Source organism: Quercus suber, unplaced genomic scaffold (assembly GCF_002906115.3).
Source record: "Quercus suber isolate HL8 unplaced genomic scaffold, Cork oak 2.0 scaffold_488, whole genome shotgun sequence".
In the NCBI taxonomy this organism is placed as follows: Eukaryota; Viridiplantae; Streptophyta; class Magnoliopsida; order Fagales; family Fagaceae; genus Quercus; species Quercus suber.
Genome location: NW_027069938.1, coordinates 282440 through 288831, shown reverse-complemented (window position 1 = coordinate 288831; position 6392 = coordinate 282440). Strand labels below are relative to the sequence as shown.

At 31.3% G+C, this 6392-nt stretch overlaps 1 long non-coding RNA gene across 1 annotated transcript; it reads right to left on the bottom strand.

Moving 5' to 3' along the window:
* Positions 1-4177: 4177 nt before the first annotated feature.
* On the bottom strand, positions 4178-4922 carry LOC136063131 (uncharacterized). Its single transcript, XR_010624832.1, has 3 exons — positions 4748-4922; positions 4377-4616; positions 4178-4277 (listed from the first exon to the last, which is right to left on the bottom strand). It is a non-coding gene; the product is annotated as an uncharacterized LOC136063131 (long non-coding RNA).
* Between the last annotated feature and the right edge of the window lie 1470 nt (positions 4923-6392).

The window sequence follows — 6392 nt, the reverse complement described above, 5'->3', positions numbered from 1 at the left end:
AACACGCTAAGGGATAACGCTAATTTTGCATGTTTTGTCACTCCAAGCTAAAGGTTTATACCTAAAATAAGGCTAACCTGTCACTTGTGTTCCTTGCAAGTAAAAACTTCGTACTTTGTTCAGGAGCTTCAAAGATCCCTTTTTCTTTCCTAAAAAGAAAAAAAAGAAAAGAAGAGACCACTTTTTTTGTTGCTTGGCATGGTCTTCATTTTGCTTCATGCAATATGCAAAGAGTAATAACGAGTTTACAATATTTTTACAACAAATTGTAGATGACAAGTTACTGCAGGTTTTAATATCATTCTGAGTCCAAATTTTCTGTCTTACTTTTCCTGCTCCACTCTATATTCCACCAATAAATACTTGCCACGTATTCACATAATTAATTAAATATTATTATTATTGACTTATTAATACTATAGTTATTAATTAATAGTAGTATTTAATTAATTAGATGAATACGTGACAAATATTTATTGGTGGAGTATAAAGTGGAGCAAGAAAAGTGGAACAGAAGATTTGGACTCATATGATTCTACCACTGATATTACTGTTTTATCGATTCATAAAAGCTTGTCAATTTATAATTTGTTATAAAATTATTGTGAAAATATTATAAATGTAAAATTAATTACTTATATAGAAAAGAGATAAAAATAGAGTATTTGTATTGGGCACAAAGCATGTATCCTGTATGTCCATGAGAAAATAAGGTGTTAAAAATATTGGGCCGAGTTGAACCCAATGAATTGTCCCCAGTGGGTCTGGTTTAGCCCATAACAAAGAGTTGTGACTCTTACGTGAAGTGAAGGATGTGACTCTTAATAAATATGTTTGATCGTTTGTAATGGGTTACAAATTTTGACAAAGATTGTGTCTATAAATATGACACCAAATATTAGTCTTAGATGATTAATTAGTTACTTCTCAAAAAAGAAAAAGAAAAAAAAAAAGATGATTAATTAGTTTTTGTATCAAATACCACTGTGCCAGACTGCCAGTCCTATCAATATTTTTGTTTGTGAGAGATGGTACGTGACAATTTAGAACACTTCCAAAGATACGCAAATAAATAATTCATGTTCTCTGTGTTCTTCCTCTTCCACTTTCCAAAAAAAAAAAATACTTTGCTTTGTGTTGGATCATAGTTTTTTGTGTGGTCTCTTGTCAATTGCTAAGTGTTAACCTTGCCACACCCTTTTCTGTTGTTAGGGATCAAGTTTGGAACTCGATACCAAGCCAAAGAACACTGATGGCTAACCGCATTAAGAAATTTGGTGATAGTTTTTGAACTCTTTTCAGATACCTTTCACTCTGACCCAAACTGCTCTACAAACTATCTCCATAGCGAATAATACTTTTAAAACCTACATGTTCAAGTAAACCCATTAAAAATGATATTTCTTCAATAAATAATCTCCAATAATTCTAAACGGTGAAAGAGCCTCCAAGATTATGATGAAGAAAAATCCACATGATCAAAGTTTAACGTAATCATTATGCTCTGACATCCCACTTAGTGGTATATTACTCTACTTAAATATAAGTTCAAAACTATTTCACAACAGATGTGTGACATTTCCGTCCTCAATTGTAAAACAGAAATTTCCAAAGTCTTTATAAAAATCAATTGAGTATTGATATAGTGTTTGTCATAGAATGCCTATCTTAATCTTATAAATTATCTTCAAGATTAAGCAACAGCCTAGAACTTAAGTATAATGTGACTTTATAATTATTAACTATTTGCCAATATAAAACAAAAGGTACCACAATTGACTATAATTCAAATTGTAATAGTCTTTCAAAATAAACTCTCTTGGCACCCAAATCTATCAATATCCAATCAAAATATGGTTCACTAATCCAATTTTATAATACCACAAACATTGCTTCCTACACACTTCATGTTCTATTGAGTCAATCCATTAACTCTTATCAATTAATATCAAAGATTTACATTTCTGGCATCAATACCTATTCCCCAAGATATTAAACAATCTTCCAAGTCCATAGAAAAGAAATTGAGGACCTCAAACTTCTATGTAACAGAACTTGTCTCAAAAACATTTAAGGACTACCTCATTGTTCTTAACATCAGAATAAACAATAACAAGAACAATGATCCGACCAAAAGATAGTCAGTCCTTAACATCAGAATCCAAAGAAATCCACCGATATTATAAATGAATTCTTTAAATGCCCTCAAAATTTATATCCATAACATATAATATAACTTCAACTATAATAACCACAAATTAATTTTCCTTCACACTACAAATTTTTTGAAAATTTCTTAACTCCATATAAACTAAAATCGAGGAATCATAGCTCTAACATCAAACCTTAACCCCTTAAATTGTTATGCAATTTCTAATTCTCTAATAATGATCAAGCACTCCAAATTCTAAATAGGACATACCCTAACTATCATTCAATAATTAGACCTATGAGAATCCTTGCAGATCAAACCTAGAGCTTGGATACCATTAAATTGTCATGTCCCAAATCCAAGCAAAAGCTAGGAATGTGACAACAACCGTACGCTTATAAAGTAAGCACCCTACAAGTGTGCAAAGCCTTCTTAGAAACTAAAATTTATCCTCAAAAATTACATCAAATAAATCCAAAATATCTCAACAATTTCTTTATGAATAGATCTCCAATAATTCAAATGGAACAAAATCCAAACCTTATGTACATAATGCCAATTGGCCAACAGATATAAGACTATTATAAGACCATCTAATCCCAAAATCACTAAACTTCTTTCCTTGCTAACAACAGAATAGCAAAACTCCCAAAACTTACTATTCTTCACAATTTGAAACTGGAGGGGAAAAGGGGGGTGAGCTGACAACTCTTTAAGTAACCAAATCCTAACTAGCTGAGACAAGCATACATATTGACAAAATAATACATTTTACATAGGATCAAATATTATATGTTTCTCAAAAAAAAAAAAAAAAAATTCACATATATCAAAAATTATAATATACTATGAGTTTCAAAATAAACATAAGAAGTTTCATAGACTTAAAATAGTTCATATATTCAAACATAATTCATATTTTTAACAATCTTTTATGACTATAGTCACGCTATATTCTCGGGACTGGGCATCAGATTTAGATGAAGCTAGTTCCATGCTAATGTATATCCCCGCATTAGCTGGGTTTAGAAACACAATAGGCTCGTGATGCCCCAGATGGAACTAGTTTTGACACCAATGATTAACTCCCATTGGGTAGGTATCAGAGTCAAAACATAGTCAAATTATCCAAAATTATATATTTCAAATCACAGTTCAAATAAAAATATATCTCATTTAAATAAATATATAAAATCATATATATAGTTATTAAATATATTTACGATGATTCGTTATTCTTTACTGAAAACGTTCCTCTAAAATTTTATCTCCAATTGTACAATATTTCCACCCACACCCTAAAGTGGTAAAGCTTGACCAATATGATTTCTACTTCTTAAACAAATAGAAAATCAAGCCTTTTTTTTTTTTGGTTTGGTTTGTTTTGTTTTGTTTTATAAACCCACGCAGCCTTCTCCCTAGCCTTTCTAATCCATAAGACTTCCACTTCTAATCTGTAAGACCACAAATGTGTGTGTATTTTTTTTTTAACGGTGGCTAGTGTTTTTGACATAAGGTGTATATATATATATATATATATATTGCTAACCCCAATATCAAAATTACTAAGCTGCTCCTTAAAAAAAAAAAAACTCTTTTAAAAAAAAAAAAAAAAAAAAACCTAAAATTTCTATATTAATATCTTTGAATGCCCCACATTTTTTTTAAAAAATTATTCAAATACTCGGGCAATAATTAATACTCCCTCATCTCATATTAATTATAGGTTTAATTGTAAATTTAATTAACAGGACTTATCATCATCATGTGATCGACTAGGATGTATGGGCACTTCATTTGGAGTGCTGTACCCGTGTTGTATCTATGTCGTACCCGTATCGTATTTGTGTCATAATAGTGTTCAATTTGCCGTATCATGTTATAATTTTTCAAAAATTGCTTATGTCACAGTATCGTATCTATACCGTATCTGTACACGTGTCTATGTCCATGCATCCTAGGTGATTAAGAGGAAAAAATATTGGTCTAGAAGTATTGAATAATTTATCATGTTTTTATAATTCCTTAAAAAACAAATATTAATGGGAATACATACCAAGAAGGGAGGTTGAACTTTGGAGGGGTTGGTGCAGGTGGTTGAACCTTGCCCTTTTCTTGATTGACCCTAAACTTAAAAGCAAAGAAACTATTAAAAAATTGTTCTTGAAAAACCTGAATATTATTTGGAGAGAGATGAATGAATGATCAAGCAAGAGAAGATTACGTATTAGCATCATGTTTTTTCCACGTTTTGCTATTGATGCTGAAAAACTTTGACCCTTCGTTCATTCCATAACCATTTCCAAGCTTATTTACAGAAAAAACCGGCCGGTGTCCCTGAGATATATAGCTGGAGCAAGACTTGTCACGGTGAATTGTTTCAAGAATGCTTCGCAACTTGCAGGAATGCCCTGAACCTGTTCTAGACATATTGAACGGTTTTCTTTCTTATCTCTGAAAATGACTATATGTAAGAAAATTCAAGCACAATGAAATTTCAATCAACAGAAGAATATGCATATATATATATATATATATAGATTATGTTTCAAATTGTGACTAAGGAGGATAAAGGTTAGTATAGTATTATTATACTTTTCCAATGGGGTTTGCGTGAGGGAGTGCTTGCGGGACTAACAAAGTGCTTGGAAAGAACACGCTAAGGGATAACGCTAATTTTGCATGTTTTGTCACTCCAAGCTAAAGGTTTATACCTAAAATAAGGCTAACCTGTCACTTGTGTTCCTTGCAAGTAAAAACTTCGTACTCTGTTCAGGAGCTTCAAAGATCCCTTTTTCTTTCCTAAAAAGAAAAAAGAAAAAAAGAGAACACTTTTTTTGTTGCTTGGCATGGTCTTCATTTTGCTTCAAGCAATATACAAGGAGTAATAATTAGTTTACAATATTTTTACGACAAATTGTAAATGACAAGTTACTACGGGTTTTAATATGACTTCACCACTAATATTACTGTTTTATCGATTCATAAAAACTTGTCAATTTATAATTTGTTATAAAATTATTGTAAAAATATTGTAGATATAACATTAATTACTTACGCAGAAAAGAGATAAAAACAGAGTATTTGTTTTGTACTGGGCACAAGGCATGTATCGTGTATGTCTATGAGAAAATAAGGTGTTAAAAATATTGGGCCGAGTTGAACCCAATGAATTGTCCCTAGTGGGTCAGGTTCAGCCCATAACAAAGAGTTGTAACTCTTGCTTGAAGGATGTGAATTAATAAATATGTTTGATCGTTAGTAATGAGTTACAAATTTTGGCAAAGATTGTGTGTCTATAAATATGACACCAAACATTAGTCTTAGATGATTAATTAGTTTTTGTATCAAATACCACTGTGCCAGACTGCCAGTCTTATCAATATTTTTGTTTGTGAGAGATGGTACGTGACAATATAGAACACTTCCAAAGATACGCAAATAAATAATTCACGTTCTCTGGGTTCTCTTCCACTTTCCAACAAAAAGGAAAATACTTTGCTATGTGTTGGAGCATATTTTTTGTGTGGTCACTTGTCAATTGCTAGAGTGTTAACCTTGCCACACCCTTTTCTATCGTTAGGGATCAAGTTTGGAACTCGATACCAAGCCAAAGAACACTAATGGCTAACCGCATTAAGAAATTTGGTGATAGTTTTTGAACTCTTTTCAGATACCTATCACTCTGACCCAAACTGCTCTACAAACTACCTCCATGGCGAATAATTCTTTCAAAGCCTACATGTTCAAGTAAACCCATTTAAAATGATATTTCTTCAATAAATAATCTCCAATAATTCGAAACGGTGAAAGAGCCTCCAAGATTATGATGAAGGAAAATCCACATGATCAAAGTTTAACATAATCATTATGCTTTGACATCCCACTTAGTGGTATATTACTCTACATAAATATAAGTTCAAAACTATTTCACAACAGATGCGTAAACATTTCCATCCTCAATTGTAAAATAGAAATTTCCTAAGTCTTTATAAAAATCAATTGAGTATTGATATAGTGTTTGTCATAGAATGTCTATCTTAATCTTATAAATTATCTTCAAGATTAAGCAAAATTTTATTTACCTTTAACCTCCAGATGATGCTTGGTCTGAACTCATTGAAGAGTTCCTCATAAATATATGGCTTATTATGAAATCATAATCTATAAGTGTACATTGGCTAGGAGGGAATTCCATGAAATATCTCAACTCCCCCAAGATATTGTGACTTTATAATTA